Raw genomic sequence first — 20,721 nt, 5'->3', positions numbered from 1 at the left:
TAATTACATTTCATTCAGACCCGCTCATATTTGTTAAATACTTTTATTACTTAGATCAGCCCTATGACCTTACATACCGTCTCCAAGAATGATGAAGTGCGTGTATTTTTTCCTTTATGGAGATTTTCATGCTTCAATTTTTCAAATGAGTACTAGGCTTCAACATTAGAAAACTATTGGCTTCTAGGTTTTTATGATTACAATTTGAGAAAATCAAAATGATATAAAATTTTGTAAATCGAATTACAACAATGAATAATCATTCATAAAATTATTCTATGTATTACTATATATATAAGATTTAAAAATTAATCACATTACAATTATTACATTTTGTAATAGTAATATTTAGATTTTATATTAGTTATTATTAGATTTTGAATTCATTTCGTTAAAGTGATCAAATCTAATTATACTTATAGAAATTATATTTCATGTGTGGAATTTTTTTTTATTGGAATAAAAAATAAAATCTATTTAATCTAATAATATATTGCATGTTATTGGTAAAAAACAATCTTTTGGAGCTCAAAATTTTAAAATAACATAAATTTTGTAAATTAAATGATAACAATGAAAAATCATTCATAAAATTATTCTATGTATTACAATAAATTGTAAAGATTGATAGGTTATATTTAAAAAATAATTACTTTTTATCAAAAAAAAATATTTAAGATTAAAAAATTAACCGCGTTAAAATTATTACATTTTGTAACAGTAATATTTAGATAGGTTTGGTAGGGTTTGACATGAAGCCTTATTTGCTTAACCACTTAAATTCATACTTAGACATCACAATTGACACAATTAGATGTGTTTTGTTACACAATTTTATAAGCCCTTGAAAGATTACTAGGACTTGTATCACCAAGAAATTGTAATCTACATAAGTAATTTAAAATTAAATACAACTTCAAATAAAAAATTATTTTTAATAATACTAACAACGATCGAATTTTGATGCATGATAAAAGTACATTTATTTATACACTAACATCCATTCTGACTCTATCATAATAACAATGATAAACTATTATGACTAGGATATGTTGATAGATCCCATGACTCATGAAAGAAATCCATTGAAAAAAATGGTGACAAAATATTTGTTATTCAATTTAAAGTGCCCTTCTACTAAATAATTAATATAAACACAATATGATTTGTATTTATATACTAACCTTAATATAATAGAGAACCTATGGTATGTATACATTAAAAAATGCTTTGAAATGCTTTTAAAATTTGAAAAGAAATTCATTTCAATACTTTTATATATTTCAACTTGATATAACAAAGTCGAAGGATCCATAAAATAAAATGTGTTAAAAGTAGTGAGTAAAATCAATCATATAACAAGAGCTCTATGGAGCTTGAGTCCCTGCCTTTAGAGATCCTAGCAAGGGTAGAACTTGCTTTTGTTCATTGCTACTATTTTTATTTAATGTTCTTTTGAAATTTCTGTAAAATTTAAATCTATTCATCATTTATCATATAATAATATTAAAAAGTAATTTATCAACCAAATTTTATTACTTTTGTTATTAAATTAAATTGCTTTCAATATTAATCATTGTAAGTTAAAATCTAAGTTAAATTGCTTTCAATATTAATCATTGTAAGTTAAAATCTAAGTTAATACATTTGATTAAAAAAATTAGGTAATTGAAAATCTTGTTGAAATGATTTATTAACAAAATGAAATAATCAAACAAAAACAATTTATTTATTTACATATGCTTTTTGAGTTTGGGCTTTATATAGATGGCAAGGTTAGGATAGAGATTAGTGGTAGAATTAGGATAAAGATGATGAAGTTGTTGGGATTGAAATTAATATTGAGATTATGATCAAATAAATAGCTAATTTATGTGAATATTTAACGAATATCTTTATATTTTACAAATTGATATTCTTCATTTTTTCATATTTAAAATATTGAACAGAGAAGTTTCAATATAGCTTCAATTAAAGCATCATTTTGAAGATGGTATGTGTTAGCATTTTATAATTATGTCCTTTTTTATTTCATTTATAAATATGTCCTTTTTTATTTCGTTTAATTCATTTTGAATAATGTATTTTTTGAAAATATTAAATTCACTCATTATATGTATTTTAGTTTCTGTGCTTTGCTTATGTTTTTTTTGAAAGGTAACGTTGCTTGAGAAAAAGGCGTACAAGTATGTAACTATAAAATACAAAGCCTTTTACTATCATAAGTATAAACGATTTTCAAATCAATTATTTGGCAAAATAAAACAAAGAGGAAGTTGCAACGAAACAGTAGAATGGAAATTATTCCTCATCTCGCAAAAAGACAAAGCAAAAAAGACTAAAAAAATTACAAAACTCCAATTTCTATGAAGCATTCGATTATGGATATTGCAGTGAAAACAAAGTACAAAATACGTCATCCGTTCTTCGCACACTTGGCAGTAGAGAGGAAATATTTCCTGTCACCGATTTTGAAATTGACGAACATAGTGCCTTTCGACAGAGAAGATATTTCCATTTTCACCATACGGGGCACTTGGAACATTTATTTCGTTCTTATCTTTTTACTCTGCAGTTGTCAGAGATATTTAATTCATGTTTGATGATTTTTGGCCCTTTTAATTTAAAGGAATATATCCAAAACCCCCAGGAAATTCATATCAGCCAATGGAAATTTTGGAATTAGTATATGATATTTAGATTTTTTAAATATTCTGTGTCAGACTTTACAATATGATTTATGTTTGGTATGTTTGGTAGGAAAAAGTAAATGAGGGGGCGGGGGGTAAAAGAAAACATTAGTTCCCTGCTCTAAAGGCAGGGACTAATAAAAACCAAGCAAATCTAGTATAAAATAAATACATAGATAATTAAAACTGCTTTAATAACAGTGGAACTGAATAGAACTATTCATTGTAAAGAATTAAAAAATTACCAATTACAATCAATATTTTTGCAAAAAGGAGGCCTTTTAATAAAAAAATTATCAATTGCAGTCAACATTTTAAAAATAATCTATTAAAATCAAACCTTTGCATTGTGAATTTCAAAAAATCACCATTTACAATCAACATTTCCTCAAATAATCTATAAAAACAATATAAGAGGAGTTTTTTCATGGTAAAGAATATATATTTAATTATTTATAGTCAACAGTTCCCTACATAATATAGGGAAAAGCAACAAAATGAGGCCTAAGGAGATGTTTTATTGTAAAGGATGAAAAAGATCATCGGTGATTCGGTATAGTTCAACATTTTTGTAGACCTTTTCCTTGAAAAAGAAAGAAAAATTAGCTCTAGATAATAGAGGCTAAAAAATTAGCCCCAAATAAGATGGAAAACCAACATGCGAAGACATCCATCATGATAAGAAAAAACATTTAATTTCTACTTTTCTAGCCACTTCAAAATAATAAGATTACATTACCACTAATAAATCCCAAGCATTATTTTCATTAAAATATAAATACATTCAACTTCCTAGTGGAAAGGATGCCCATAAATAATTCTCCACAGCGGTGCATGTAAACACCATGGCAATTATGCTGATGCCACAACAGATGTTCATGTGAACATGGGAGCAATTATGTTGATGCCACAACAGATGTTCTAACTGGCGGCAAAAACCTCAAATTCCCTTTTTATTTGAATTGTGTTTGGTTTCTTATGTCTTCTTAGTAGCATTGCAAGAGAGAACGCCTTAAAATTCCTATACAATGTGGACTACATTTGGTCTTCCACTTTCTTGTCATGATGGTTTTACATTGGAGGTCAATTGGGCAGCTAACTTTTTTTGTCATTGGCCACTAGCTCTATTAGGGACTTCTCGTACCACACACAGGATAATTGTTTAGGTCAAGCGCAATGGAACATGACAAATATAATTTATTTTTGTAGTCCACTTCTTAACATATAAAGATAAGATAAATTTATTAATGTCCAACAAATTAATGTCCAACAAGAGACCAACAAGGGTCTAAGGGGCTGGAAATAGTACAAAGGGCAAATGCCAGCAGAGGGAGCACCAAACAGTGTCTACAGAAAGAACGTGAAAGCAAAACAACAAAAGAACCAAGAAAAAGGAATAACAATAGCTAAGAACTCCTTACAAGCAAAAAGTAATCTAGAATGGAAAGGTGGACATTAGGGCAATCAGGTACTTTGGAATGTCACCTTTGAGGTCTACTAGAGGGACGTTGTTGAGTGTAATCTATGCGAGGTCTCACAGATCTAGTGTGAACCAAGATAGTGCAGAGAGGATGCTTCAATCCTCGAGTAAAAGCTATAGGGCTGAAGAAAGAGGTGATGAGCTACGTAGGAGTCAATGTCCAGAAAAGCTAGAGCTATATAGTGTGCTCGCAAAGCCACATAGTCTCCTGAAGCTAGAGTACAAGACAGTGCTGGTCAATATATTTGAAGAATGAGGGAAGAGACCAACACTCTTTGAACAAGCAGTAGAATATCCCTCGGATCTCATAGTAAATGGGAAAATGAAAAATAAAGTGAGACTGGGTCTCAACCTCCACGAGGTGATAAAGCCGACAAATCTTGTCCTCCCTACCAATCTAGTGATAAGTTTGAATACGTAGCCAGTGAGATCCCACCCTATAAGATCCCAAGGAGATGCGAAGAGCGTGAGTCCAACGACGAGTGAGGTACCAGGGACATAAGATGATCTCGTCCTAAATATCAAGAAAGTGCTCAACATAGAAGGCCATGCGTGGACAGAGGCCACTTGGGGGATTCCTCTAGGTCATGATAACATATTGTCTGTAGATGTCAAGTCTAACATGCTCATTCAACTTTCACTCAGGTGGAAGAAGATGAGTTGGAGCGTCCAAAGAAAATTGGAAGGTGGGAAGACGATCAAAACTTTTACCAATCCAGCCCAAGAGAGTAGAGACCTAGGTGTACCAACAACGAGACCTGTGACCAGAGTCTGAACCCATAACCTCCATAGAGGAACAATAAGCCAAGTAGGAATATTAGTGACGATCTTCAGAGGAATCAGCGAAGCTCCAAAGTCGATGAAGAATCCAAACTAAATCAAAGATGGTCCTCAATCTAAAAGGGTGAGCACCAAACTCAGCCAAAACAGTGTTGTGTGGTGTGAATTGGTGACATCTGATAATGGACTGAAGGAAAAGAGTTTGGACTCTCTCAACAGAGGCCCAATCAGACTCCAAGAGGGAGGGGCCCCAAACCGTAGAGCCATAGAGGACAGTTAGCTTGACCAGGGAGTCAAGAAGAGACATCTTAGTTGTGGTGTCCTAGAAGTGGTGTCGAAAGCGTTGTCGCTCAAGAATAGCGAGGGAGTCAAGCCCCTTGTTGACTCTAGGCTACATGGCTGGTCTTAGGCTAAATCAAGGTCCAAAAAACTTAACCCCCAAGTAAGTATATGAAGATGCAATCTCGATCTCAATACCTCAAAAATAAAAATGGAGATGTAATGTCCTCAAACAATTGAAGACCATAACCCAAGTCTTGCCCAGATTTACAATTAGCTCACGTGAGTTGCAGAAAGAGGCCAAGCCATCAAGGAGCCATTGAAGACCATTGGGAGAAGATGCCAGAAGAATCACATCATCAACAAACAAGCGAATAGAGATCAATACCTGATGTAAATAACAACCATCACTAGGGAGTGAGCAATCATAGAGAAATGCCTCAAGCTTGTCGATGTAGATGCCAAAGAGAGTGGGGGAGAGTGAACAACCCCGTTTCACCCCAATAGTGCTTTGGATAGGATCAAAGAAGCCATGTGGAGTCTTGAATTTGCCCACAATGCGCTCGTATAACCTCATAATAGTTGTAAGAAAAATCTCTAAGATCCTGATGTCCCAATGACGCTAAAAGAGAGCCACCCGAGGAATAGAGTCGAAGGCTTTGCGAAAGCCAACAAAACACCAATAAACGTTCACCGAGTGGTGGCGAGCCTCCTCAATGATGGCTCGTAAAGTCAAAATGTGAATAGGGGTCTAAACATCTATACGCAACCCAACCTGACTTCTAGCTTGACAATGTCGTTGATCAAGCTCTCTGGATAGGATACCTTTCAACACAGTCGCATAGAGTTTGGCGAAGGTATGCCCAACCATGATGGTCTTGTAGTTTCCAAGGTTAGAGGTTGGCTCAGATTTATGGATCAAATAGATAATATGTTGTGACCAAGAGTTGGGGAAGCCGACACAAACCACTCGATTAAAGAGCACTATAAGAAAGGGACCCAGGACAAAGATACCCAACTTAAAGAATTCATCATGAAATCCTTCCTCATTTGGAGTTCTACTACTATTCATAACTCTAACTGCCTCACTAATGTGGGAAAAGGAGAAAAGGTGACAACGAGTGGAGGGGAGGAGGAGATGGAGAGGGGGCTAGCCAGGAATATCATAGAGGGTGGAGGTGTGTGAGGCAAGGGAGTGAAGGTCCAGAGTAGAGGGAGGGGGGGCGAGGGTGGTGGTGGGGAAACATGGTGCACCAAAAGAGCTTTGGGGACTGGAAGAACATAGCACAAAGAGACCTACACTGCAATAAAGTGAACTATTGTTTCTTATGGTGAAGAAAGCAGCGGTAGTCGAGTCTCAACTGAGAGGAAGAGGAGAGCCACTGATAGCCAGAAATATCGAGAAGAAGACGCATGGGGCTCTCATGTGTCTCTATAATAAAAAGAAGGTTGATAGAACCAATAGCATCATTAAGTAAATGAGGCATAGACTAGAGGATACCATTACTGTTCCAACAGTTGAGGCACAGAGTGTGTGCTCAACTGCCGCTGAGCCCATCATTTGACCTTAGAGACCGCCCTTGGAACCCAACCTGTAGGAAAAGTGTCGCATATTAGTGCTTTAAGATTTATGATGACTGCATATTTCCCCTCTTGTCTTGCTGCCACAACGAGGGCACGAGCTTGCTTGAGTTCTGCCACTTGTGATCATCTAGGTAGATCTTAGGGGAAATAGAGAATAACTTTTTCTTTGCCCCAAGAGTCTGCAACCTGTTAGAGAGGGAGAGGAACTAGATAAAGAGAGTACCATCAGGGCCTAACCAACCCCTGTCAAGAGTGATGGCTAAAATGTCTAGCTGATCCTTGAGGAAAGAGTATCCAGCAGTCGAGGGATCATCAATGCAGGAGAGACCACGGACTTAGTTCGGGTCTGCCTAACTTGCTCATCGTCCATCTTCCCTTGCACTAATTTCTCAACGCTTGAAAAGGGAGCCTTAGTTGCAAAACTGCATAAAGAAGCCCAAGACTTCACCTTTAATTCAGTCTTTGTTAACAGTGAAGAATGCCTATCGACAATCTCTGATTGTTTCTCCTTGATAATGTCTAACTCCCTGAGCTGTATGGGAGCAGATTCCATATTAGCCTTGAGGCATGCATTTTTAGCGACTAGAGATTGCAAAATATCTCATAAAGTGTGGTTCTTGGATTTTGACAAAGCGAAGTTGACTGAGCAACAACACTTTGCAAGACAATATTAGTAGACTCCACTGTAGTCAAGGGATCAACGAGTTGCTAGAGTGTAATTGGATTAGATAAGGGTGTCGTGGCTTATAAAGAAGGAAGATACGCCCACAAAAAGAAGGTGCCCCTAGAAGCTCACTGCATTACCACAAACCAAGCATTTGGTCAAACAATTTATAGACAGCTATCTGTGCAAAGCATCTAGAACCAAAATGTGATGCACAATCTATCAAATAGTTGGAACCTTTTGAAGATGTTGGCACCAAACCAATCCTTGATGATTTCCCTGTGGTAGAGAGGAATCATGGCAGCAATGGAGAGGTTTCACGACAACAAAAGAGAGGTCACAACAATGACGACACTAGAAGGACCCATAGCACAACACTCAAGAAGGAGGACCCATGGCACTAGCAGAATGTACAGAAATGACAAAGACCACCTCCAACAAGCAAAATGTCACAAAGGAGGACCCATGGCCCCAACAAAGTGTTAAAAAAGACAAAAATGGACCCATGTTACCCATTGTAGAAACAACATGAATGGGCCCACGACATACAATTTGGTCTAGTCTACAATTCCTCCGCTTCGAAGTTCTAGTTCAACAGTTTGGATACACGACACCCACAACAAAAAACCAAAGAGAGCTCATGGCGCAAAAGATTTTTGTTTTAAAAAAAAGATCAACAGAATGTTGTCTAAAAACGAAAAAAACAACTTCATTATACTGTAATATTATCATAATTAATTCACTAAAATTATATTTCATGAAACCCCAATGCGTTATCTATGAAATTTCTATAATATTCAAACTTGGTATACTCATAAGGCTTCGCTAACTCTTAAATTTCTCCAACCTCATTCAATTGGTTAGAGTTATCACTTTGAATTACCATTTGTTACATGAAACATCATGTGGATAACCACAATCAAACACATTCTAGCTATATTATCCACAATCAAACACATTCTAGCTATATTATTATCTTAATTTAATGTTGAAGATCTCAATTGGTCAAAATTCTCATCTCACTAAATATTTTGAATTTGCTAAAACTTCAATTCGTCAAGCTCACCACATTATTAAACTTGTACTTGCTCCAATTGTATTCAATTCACTATAGCTTCACTCTGCACAATTAGACATCACCATTAATAAATACCTATTACCCAAGTATATACAAACACAATCATATCCATCATAGCCATATGGTTATCATTAAATAGTTCAATAAAATCCCCCGAAGTTGTCAATTTGTCAAAATCCTAAAAGCGCTTGAGTTTTGAATTTGCTAAATCCTCAATTCATTAAACCCCTCGCTCTCTTATGCTTTTACTTTCTCCACTTAAATTTAGCTAATGTGTGCGCTTCATTTTTCTGCATTTATGTAAAGCAAAAGATCTAATTAACATCAAACACAAGATGAAATCCTTTTGCCCACACTAGAGAAGTTGGTAGAATACAAAAGGTGCATATAATTCCAACCGGATTATGGGTGTGCTGAAATTTATTAAGGCTTTGTTCTCTAGCAAGCCTGTTTGTATATTTCATTGGCCAGCTCTTCTCCACTACTCGTGCCACCATGACCTATACTCTACTAGTTGAGAATCCCCCAAATTTGACCCTCGGTGCCGCTAAATTTGCCTACGAGGACTTCAACTTCAAATTCATCGCTTGGTTACTGTGTAGGAGAAAATGGAAAAACCCTGAATATATTTGACAAGCCTCCAAACGAGAAGTACTTTCAAGAATGGAAATAGGTAAATGAGTAGTACATACAATGGTAAACTCCTCTCCAAGCGATTCAGTGTTCAACGTCAAAAACGTGTAAGACATGCGAGAAATCCCACCCACGTCATTCACCGCTTCAGCAGCTTTCCACGTTACTTTTTTCCTCTCATCAAAAAGTTAGCCGAGAAATGTTTCCTATTCAATGTTTCTGATTGTGTGAGACTGATCCGGTGGGCTCTCACCCAAGTGGGAGCCTATCGGCTAATTATACTTATAAAAATGATATTTATTGAATTGAATTTTTTTATTGAAATAAAAAATAAAAAATAAAAAATAAAATCTAATTAGTCTAATAATATATTGCATGTTTATTGGTAAAGAAAATCATTTGTGGCAAGCTGATATATGCATATATTTTTGTCACTTACTATTTATTTCCAAATTCCATTATTTCAAGCCAACATTAATTGTACCTACCAAACTCAAAAAAAAAATCTCTTATGCCTTGAAATAAATATTTACAAACATGTATACACATTCAACATTGTTCAATTGATTGAATCAAATCTATCTACTTAGATTCATTGATAAGTCGGAGATAATTTCCACAAGTAGTCAAATTGTGATATTGCTATCAGGATTTAACTTCAACATTGTTCAATTGATTGAACCAAATCTATCTACTTAGATTCATTGATAAGTAGGAAATAATTTCCACAACAAGTCAAATTGTGATATTGCTATCAAGATTTGATTGTGTGATTTTGAGTCAAACTCATTGACCCATGTTTTATGACTAGTGATTCAACATGAATCCATCTCTCATGAGAATAAATGGAACACTTAGCACTCATTGGATCTAGGTGATGCTCATAGGGGTGAAGCATCGGGACTTCTCGAGAGGTCACCCATCCCAGTACTACTCCACCCTGAGCACGCTTAACTAAGGAGTTTCCTCCATGGTTAAACTCAAAGCTTGCAACCCCATTTGCAAAACCTTCACCAAGTGTTAGTTTTACCACCTTTAATCTATATATCTATGATTCTTTTCTTTCAAAATCTACTTTCAACTCTATATAGGAAACATTTCTTTCAAAATCTACTTTCCACTCTTTGGAGGAAGCAGGGACTCAACCTCAAACCAAAGTGCAAGTATTCCTATTTAGGTTGGATCCTAATAAACTGAAGCAAAATAGAAATAGCCAATTTATCACTTCAGCAATTAATAAATAGCCAAGTAAACTCATATGTATTTTAGGATCTATGAGACCATAAATTCAAATAGCAGATAAGATGGAAGTTTGGGTTACAGATCTGCAGAGAGTAAAGAAAGAAAGAATATTTGACAACGATTTTCACTGAATTGCAAGTAGTTTCAAAAAAGTGACCAGTTGTTTTGATTGGTGAAGGAATATTAGCAATTTAAAAGAGAATAAATCTATGATGTGGGTAGATATGTTAGAATGGAAGCTCTCAATGTTCGCAAAACTAGATATTTAAATAAGATCAACCCCACTCGGACCTTAACGATTTGAAGTGCATTTGTTCAATTTTGGAAATGAGCATGTGACTCTTGTTATCACCTGTATGCAGTCATACAATCTGCCTTGCATCAAACAGCTAACCTGCTTGCAAACAGGTATAAATGGAGATCTTTTGGCTGGGCGAAGTCGAGTGGAAACTGATATGAAAACCTTTATCCACTAAGGTCACTGATCTTATAACATATATCCATTTCCTCATGATCCTGAAACTCAACATAGACCAACCTGTCTCTGCATTTGCAGCCTGTCAAAGGAGAGGCTAATTCTCCCATTTGTTCACTACAGTCTCACAACATCTGCTGAGCAACAGTTGGCAGATCTCCAAAATAAAAAAATGTACCACCCAAGAAGGTCAGAGTCGGTGAAAATGATTTGCAGATCCTACATCAGTCCCTGCAAGATTGTGGCAAGAGCTGTGCAACAGCAGCTTAAGAACCCAAAGAGAGGTCTGCTTGTTCTAGGCGAGTTCAAGAACATCCAATTGGTGAAAGGAACATATTCCAAACCCAATTAAGGGGCAGCTTGAAGAAGGTATCTACCATTGAGCTCTAGCTATTCAACACACAAATGGCATGACTGCAAATTTACTAATCTGTGTAACACAACGTGTTTTCACTGGTATTTTTTGCAGTTTTACATCATTGTGGACGCAGATTATGAAATTAAGACAAGTGAAAATAATGTGAAAATACATCATGGTCCGAAAATTTTGGTTTTTGTACAGACGTATACTTGCATGCTATTCTACGTAGAGGAAAGGTAGCAATCAAAACCCCAGAGTTGACCTTGGTTCACCCTTGAAGAGAATTGGGCATTTAGAAGATTTGAGGACAGTCAGTAAATGAACAGCACCTATATTTGTGTAAGTTTGTAACAAATCTACATCAGTTCCACTGCTATCTAATTGTTTTGTTGATTATGCAATCAGCATCGGCTGAAAATCTTAATTGTAATTTAAACATTCTGCAGTTCAAGCCTCTGGATGCTATTATGTACTAAGTTCTTTCAAAATGGCATCGTCCAAATTGTACATATCAAGGAACATGGCAGCTTCCTCTTTGTTTACATACAATTGAGCTTGTCAACTGGTATCATCCAAATTGTAGTTTATCATATGAGAGCTTGTAAACAGGCATCATCCAAATTGTGCATATGATTTTATGACATCATCCCAACTATCTACAAACATACAAGCTTGTACCGTAGACCAATCATTAGAAGTCCCTTATCCTAATAACTGCCAACAAATTCTTGCATATTTGCTGCAATTTTCTAGTCTTCATGTAATAATTATCACTGGTTTTTCTTGAACATATTAAAAAGAAGTTAAGGAAATCATGTCACTGTAAGACACAACCAGGGTGTGAATTTTCCAACACTGGCATGTAAACTCCCCACAATCTTCTATTTGGATCTTCATTAAAATATCTTTACCTCGCATCTTGTATTTCTCGTCCTAGATGGAAAGGGGGATACAAGAACATGGAGAAAACCTTTGCACTCTTGTCTAGTATAATGACCAGTAAGATACCTACCTGGTATGAAGATTAGGAATTGGAGGAACTTCTATAGCTCATATTCTTGCAGAAACCACTGCATAGAGAACCAAGAGAATTTAGACAGGCTTTATGTGTAAAAGGAATAAAAACAGATAACTTTGAAAGCATTTAGAAAAAACAATTCCACTTACTGGAACAACCCAAATCCGAATTGAGACACAAAACTCTTATATCGTATCTCATTGCCTTGCTGGCCTGGAATAAGCAATAAACCGAATTCAGAGAAAACACCCCATGTCAATTGAATGGACAAGCAAGAAAATCATGTTCTACATGTTTTAAAGACACGTCAGTACTTACTTTTCTGACAACACAAAAACATTCTTGAAAGGAGCTCTCACGTAAAGCAAGCTCGACTCTAGGGATCTCAACCAATTAACAAAACACAAAGTGATGCAGCTCTGAAGATGGAAACTAAGGAATGGCGATGTGAAGCAATACCTGTGTTGGAAAGTATATAATCATTGAAGTTATTTCATAGTTCTCAGATAATGATATACCAAGGAATCTTCAGGAAAACACACAATCATTATGCTGAACCAAAATCGAATATCCAACAACAATTTATTGTATTCCATGTCTATGGTACTACAACATTTTCTTCCGTTCTCACCTGTGAGAAAATTAAAGTTACTTTCTTAAGATTCTCACCAATACAATTTAGAGCAAATCAAAATCTAGAATTAAGAGTTACCTTATTAAGACCACAGAATACATTCAACCACATTAGCTCAAACAACACTTAAAAGCATAACTATTGTCTCACCATTTTCAGATGCAGACGAAGCCATAACGAGCAATTGGACCCCCATTGCTTATATAAGTGATTTAGCCTTTCATACAAAATATTGTGTTGTAAAAGGCATTAAGTGGAATTTCTTTAGTTTTAGAAATTGATTTGCGGAAGTTTGTGAAACATCAATTCACTTCTAAAACACACAATCGTTATGCTGAACCAAAATCGAATATCCAACATCAATTTATTGCATTCCATGTCTATGGTACTACAACATTCTCTTCCATTCTCACCTGTGAGGAAATTAAAGTTACTTTCTTAAGATTCTCACCAATACAATTTAGAGCAATTCAAAATCTAGAATTAAGAGTTACGTTATGAAGACCGCAGAATACATTCAATCACATTAGCTCAACCAACACTTAAAAGCATAACTATTGTCTCACCATTTTCAGATGCAGATGAAGCCATAATGAGCAATTGGACACCCCATTGCTTATATAAGTGATTCAGCCTTTCATACAAAATATTGTGTTGTAAAAGGCATTCAGTGGAATTCCTTTAGTTTTAGAAATGATTTGAGGAAGTTTGTGAAACATCAACTCACTTCTAAAACAAGAGGAAACCACTAAATACAGGTGAGCTTCAATCACCTTTCAACATAATCAGAATTATCTGCAAGAGCCTCACAATGCACACTACTGTACCTAAAAGTAAGCCTGATATCCTTGCAAGTGCCCGGGCTAAAATCAGATAAGGGAGTTAATGACCTATCTTCCGCAAACCATAATAAGGCATCACAAAAGTTGCAAATGGTATACAATGGCCTTCGAGGAGCTGTAGCTACCTCTATACCACAGGATTTTAAAAGAGACCCGGACTATAAAGACGCCACGAAATACAGCCAATAAGTAACATGTTGAGGAAACTACGAGAATTTCAATCTGAAAGAGCCCAGATTTAGCACTTTAAAGAGCAGCGAACAACCTATTATTTGCAGCAATCCTTTAAAACACCTACTATTACTACTGATAGTAATACTTTTGTTTTACCTGAAAAGTAAAAGAACAAAGACTTCTAAGAGGAGGGAAACAGGGCCTACAACTACCTAGACCTATCATTGTAAACTTCAAAAGCTAAAACAGCATCGAAAAAAATCCTATATAAGGCACAGTTGGTATTTACATAAAAAGGGAAAAAAAGAAAGTAGTAGCACACTGTTTTATAAGCAAAAGGACAAGATCTCTGAACACAGAGAAGCAATCACCAACAATGCAACTCTAAGAATACTGCAATCAAAGGTGATTTCCACTAAATAAATTTAAAGGACAAGTAGATCAAACCTACAGAAAAAGGGGGCACGGGTGACAGATTACGCGCATCCTTAAAAAATGATAAAAACAATTAAAACTTTCTGCAAGAAAGAAGAAGAAAAACAAAGTTCAAAAAAGAAGAAAAGGAAAACCTGGACTGCGAAATGATCGAAAGAGGCTGCGGTATAACAGTTTCTCAATGACCGAAATAATCGAACGTGCGTTAAAGCCTAACCAGTACTCTCTCAAAACCTCAAAACCACTTTGCCCTCCCGGAAAACCCTAATTAGGTCATCTGCTTCTGCCGACTCTTGAACCTGACTGGACCTCTTCGCTTTAAGCGTCCACAAACGTGTAATAATGTCTATTCCCCTACCGACAAAATTGTGAGGATTTATTTTATCTTACAAAAGTTTAGTCTTCAAGAGAAATTAAAATGTTATTAGCACTAAAGAAGGCTCAATCATTAGGCGTATAGACATAGGGGAGAGGCACCACTTGGGGAGAGGCACCACTTGGGGAGCGGGGTCCAATAATGGTTATAGCAAATGTGAATATTAATACTATTAATAAAACAAATAAATATTAAATCGTGATTACATAGATTTTATTTATTGATAAAAATATTACATATGTGATGGATGGAACCAATAATAGTACACGTGAGAACTTGTAATCTTTAATTTGAAAATAAAAAATATACATATATTATCAAATGTTATGCAATATATTTTGCTTTGATTAATATAAATAAGTTGACTACAATAAGTTCTTTAGTTTTAAAATAATGAATCTATCATAACTAAATAGGTGTCTCATAAAATTATATAGATCTCTTACATCTCACAATTACAAATAAATATATAGATTCATGATCCAATATGTCACAATTTAAGATTTGATTTTGACTGGCAAATATTACAACTTTCACTAATTAAGCAATGCTTATTTCCTAAATACCATCACTGAATGTACAATAATAGGACAGTTTATAAATCTATACATATATTCTTCTTTTAATATTACACACAAGTGTACAACAACTGGGTACTTTACAAGTGTAAACAAATCTTTCTTTCTTTTAATATTACCCACTACTGTACAACTACTGGGTACTTTACAACTATAAAAAAAATATTTTTATTCCAAATAATGCTGAGTGACGTACAACTACTAGAATAGGCTACCATCAAATCTAGTCTAAATCTAATTTGAAGTCTTCACTCCAGCTTCCTCCTCCTAGCCGATGCAGCATTTATTGGCTTATTTGACCTTTCACCTACAAATGCAGAAAACTTATAAGGCTCACCACAAAAATAAGACAAAGAAAAACCAATGTTTAATTAACAGGAGAACTATCAAAATTTCAAACTCTTAATTTATGAGAGCAAATTACATCATACTAAAATAGTCAAATCATGCAACAAAATTCAATCCGTGGCAACAAAAACCATCCAATCAAATTTAGGAAAATCAAAAGCTCAATCCATGGCAACAAAAACCATCCAATCAAATTTGGATATTAAAAAAGAGTAACCAATTGAAATTTAATCTAATCATGGTTAAAGAAGAGTTAACACAATCTATAAACTGGATGGACAATAGTCTCTTTTCTTTCACTGTAGACATTTTCTCTGCTTCAGCTTATATTTGGGATCAACGATATTTGTAACTGCTCTCATCAACCAAAGCATATTCAGAAGCATAATTTTCAACCAGGCTAAGCATATTCAGGTGCATAAACTTTTATTCATTTTCATTTATATTTTCTTTGCATAGATCTTTCCATTTTTAAAAAAAATTGAAAGATATGCTCAGAGAGAACATACAGTTCAATAGGCTTGTACGCATACATTCAAACTAGAGCCCCAAACATTTTTTTTGGCTTGTAACAGTAGTATTAATTTGTTTGAGTTTAGACATTCAAACTAGAGCCCCAGACATTTTTTTTGGCTTGTAACAGTAGTATTAATTTGTTTGAGTTCAGACAACATTGTACATAGTTAGAGATTTATGTATATATCTCATTACTTGAAATCAGTCAATGATATCATATTCCTTATTGCTAAAATTGGCTAGTGTTGTTATTCGATTACATTCTGTGATTGTGTGTGACTGTGTGAGTATTTGTATTAGATAACAATCTATAACCTACATTCAAGATAGTATAATATGAAGAAAACAAAATCTTACAAATAATTCGTCAGATAAAAATTTACCAACTTTTTATATTTAATTATGTATCTTCTACATTCATTAAGGAGTTGTCTTATACAGCACTATACGTACAAAAAAATTTATATAGTCAACAAGAATTGGTTAAACCATATATGATAGAATCCACAGCAATTAGTAGAATCTCACTCACTACCTGCACCATCTACTTCACAATCCAATCTCAGACTAAGAAAAAGTTGAGAAATATGTTTTTAATAAAAGATATGCTCAAAGACAACATACAGGTCAATAGGTTTGTACAAATACGTTCAAATTAGAGCCCCAAACATTTTTTAGGATTTTCATAGAACCCCCATCACCCATTCAAGTCTTTTTATTGCATATTACTGACCTGTGTGAAAAGAAATGATGTTTATATAACTCTGAGTTGTGAAACAAAATAGTCGGCAACAGCAAAAAAATGTTGACCAAAGCATTTGCATTATTTTTTGATTTATTTGTCATTGTATCATTAAATATGTATACAAAAGGAAGTGCAATCATTTAGTAGGTAGAATTTGGTGACAAGCATTAGAAGAAAACATACTATTTTTTTAAAATTATTTCTCAACTTTAAGTCATCTTTGTTAAGATTGATTGCAATCTTATATTAAAAGAAAGAATGACAGTAATTTTCTAATAAATTTTAGAGAGACTACATATATTTCACCATGAAATCTTCTAAGAGGAATCGAGTTCAAAGAACAAGGCCTCTACTTATGCACAAAAGAGGGGTTATGCTTCACTGCAATCTAGAAAATGAAAGCAATACCAGAGATCAAATTAACATACCAAATCAACCTCAAATACCAACTCCAAATCCAATAGACATATCGGATGTGCAAGGTAGAATTTCTAGCACACAAATGACTTCTACTACACCTAAGAATGCACCAATAAGAAAACAGTGGTCAAATTCAGACTTGGATAGTGCAATCAAAGATGTTGAAGATAATCTATATTCCATCCGAGCTGCTGCCAAGAAATGGGGTATTCCTTTTACAACCTTGTCAAATTGGTTGCTTGGTATCACAACTAGAACAAAGAGAGGTCCACCCACTATATTATCGAGTGAATAAGAAATGGAGATAGTGCAATGGTGTCAAGATATGGCAGATATGGGATATGGTCTTGAAATAACACAATTGAAAGCACATGTTGCTCACATTTGTGAGACCAGGCCAAACCCTTTTAGAAATGGTTTTCCAGGCAAGTCATGGTGGAGAGGGTTCAAAAGAAGACATCTCGAGTTGGTAGTGAGAACAGCAGAAGGTATAGATAAAGATAGAGCTACCATGCTTAGACCATCCATAACAACAGCTTTTTATGACAACTTGGCAAAAGTTTACAAAAATAAACAATATGGCCCACACCAAATTTGGAACTGTGATGAAATAGGTGTTCAAGCTGGGAGAAATTGTGGAATGACGGTGTTAGCCAAAAAGGGCTCAAGGAGTGTGCCATATGTACTATCAAAAAGTAGAGAATGGATCACCATACTATGTTGTGTTAATGCTGCAAGACAGAGCATTCCAGGATTCTACCTCTTTAAAGGTCAAAGGCAAATAAAAAATTATATTGCAGGTTGTGAACCAGGGGCTTGTATGGCAACCCAACCACATGCATGGATGACCAAGGAACTATTCCTCAACTGGTTGCATCACTTTGCCAGATCTGTGCCTGGTGGAGTCTCACCTAGCAATAGGCATTTACTCATATTCGATGGTCATGGGAGCCATGTGGCACTTTCCACAATACAAGAGGCAAGAGTTCTAGGAATTGATCTCCTTACATTGCCAAGCCACACAAGCCACAAGCTCCAACCTTTAGATGTAAGTGTGTTTTCTCCTTTTAAGAACTACTTCAAGAGAGAAAGATCAGAATGGATGGCAAAGCATCATGGATTAGAAATAAACAAGTCTGAATTAGCTACCTTATGCAGCAAAGCATTCAAAAAGGCCCTTACTCCAAAAAATATAAAGGCAGGATTTAAGAGGACTGGTATCTGGCCATTAGACCCAACGTCAGTTATAAATGACATGAATCCTAGTAGAGCATTTTCGATTGCTGTTGAAGAGGAAGATGAAGCAATTGCTCTTGAAAGTATTCTACGATTTGCAGGAATTAGTGAGTCTAATATTCAAGAAAGAGTAGAACGAATTCAAAGAGAAAATGATGCAATTGAAATGCAACTACAACATGATAATGCCACTACTGAACAGGGACAACATGATTCTACCACTGCTAAACAGGGTCAACATGACTCGGTACAGACTGTGCAAGATACATCAGATTTAAGTATTCCAATTGAAGTGAGTATTCCTAATTACATCATGGAAGGTGCTAGAAACCTTTCTGTGAACTTGGACTTAAATAATGAGGATATAGGATTGTCACTGCCATCCCCTCCTCCATCTCTTCCAAACACATTGGTTCATTACTATGCAACAATAGAGTTTGGTGTAGAAAATGAAGAAAATCAATCAACAGAGAATGATGGCAATGCCGACATAGTGGATGAAAACATTACAAATATAGATAACAACCAGCTAGAAGGTAACCGTATGCCATTACTATCATCTTTCTTGAAGTTACCAAATGCAAGGGTCAATGAAAAATACTCTCATGAGAGTGGTGGCACGATCAGGCTTAGTCGACAGTCCCAAATACTCACAGAAGATGAGTTTATACAAATTTACATGGAACAAGAAGCCAGAAAGAAAGAAATTGAAGAATTGAAGGCCAAAAAAAAGGAACAAGCAGAGGAGAGAAAAGCTAGCAGAGCTATCCAGAGAGAGCTGAAAGAACAAAAGAAGCTAGAGAATGCAATGAAGAAGCAAAAGAAGGAACAACTTCAAATGTTATGAAGTATTTTGTGGTATATGCCATATGTTATGAAGTATTTTGGCTAACTTCATATATTGAAGTAACTTGAGACTAGATTATGTTGAAACTGGATATACCATGCGCTATGAAGTATTTTGGTTAAATCCGAACACTGATGTAAATCAAGACCAGATTTTAAACTGTGATGTAATGTTTCAATTTTTTTGGATGGAATATAGGCAAATGAGTGATGACGCCATATACAAGCTCCTTATAACTAGATATACCAGTACCATTCACTATGAAGTATTTTGGTTAACTTCATACAAAGATTGTAATTGAGACCATATTATAACTTATGAAGTAAAAATTTTGATTTTTGGAAGGAAGATAGGAAAATAATTGATCGTGCCATATATAGCCTCCTTGAAAGTGGGCGTATTTACATAAATTCGCATTGTATTTATACATGCATATTTACATACTCATCCATATGTTTGGGCATATTTGATTTTAAAAACTTCATGTGACTATTTCTTGTCAGCTAAAAATTTTATAAATACACTACCTAGTCTAGAGTTGTGTTTTCGTATATATATAAATCCATGCAAATATTTGAAAGTACATGAATATATGTATGCTTCTTTGATATGTTAATGCATTAGTGATCTCCATTTAACTACAATAATTAAACTAATAAAACAATAAAAACTACAAGAATTAAACGAATGAAACAATAATCAAAATACGAACTTGAAATTGGGAAAAAATGGATCATTGCCTTAGTGAGGTCTAAATTAAACTCAGCTAAAATCAATAGTAGCTTCATCATACTTCTGAAAAAGCATCGCCATCTCAACAAGCATCAGCATCAACATCTGAACAAGCATCAACATCAGCATCTGAACAAGCAGTGAAGCTATAGTGCCATCGGTCCTATAGTCCACCTAAGATGCACACCATAATTATATATCCAACAATAAGAATATTAGAAGGTGCGGTTAATTGGAAGAAGACCCATCAATGTTATATATGAAACCTACAGATGTATTCAAATAATGTTGTATCAACAGCAAGAAGTGATCTTTGAAGTTTAGAAGATGTATGGAAGAGCAATATGATGCAAGTGACATGAAGATGAAAAGACTATAAAATATGATTATTTAACTCTGTATACATTGCATCCACCTGCAAATTCAATAAATTCAACTTGATTCACATCATTACCAAGCTATATTTTGCACTCTGAAAACTGAAAGAATAAATACAGTCAACAATGATATTGGGAAAAAATAGCTGTTAATTCGTCACAAAATTTAGAGCATTT

At 34.8% G+C, this 20,721-nt stretch overlaps 1 long non-coding RNA gene across 3 annotated transcripts; it reads right to left on the bottom strand.

The window, feature by feature from the left end:
• Positions 1-8,644: 8,644 nt before the first annotated feature.
• Positions 8,645-14,755, bottom strand: LOC149577141 (uncharacterized). Of its 3 annotated transcripts, XR_016362790.1 has the most exons (6): positions 13,485-14,755; positions 13,069-13,331; positions 12,603-12,743; positions 12,434-12,497; positions 9,248-12,336; positions 8,645-9,149 (listed from the first exon to the last, which is right to left on the bottom strand). It is a non-coding gene; the product is annotated as an uncharacterized LOC149577141 (long non-coding RNA). The 3 variants fall into 3 exon arrangements; XR_016362789.1 differs by lacking the exon at positions 13,069-13,331; XR_016362788.1 differs by lacking the exon at positions 13,069-13,331 and having other exon boundaries at positions 14,504-14,755.
• Between the last annotated feature and the right edge of the window lie 5,966 nt (positions 14,756-20,721).

This window comes from Cupressus sempervirens, chromosome 1, assembly GCF_028749045.1.
Source record: "Cupressus sempervirens isolate cs-2001-9-10 chromosome 1, ASM2874904v1, whole genome shotgun sequence".
NCBI classification, from domain to species: domain Eukaryota; kingdom Viridiplantae; phylum Streptophyta; class Pinopsida; order Cupressales; family Cupressaceae; genus Cupressus; species Cupressus sempervirens.
This window is presented reverse-complemented; position numbering and strand designations above follow the sequence as displayed.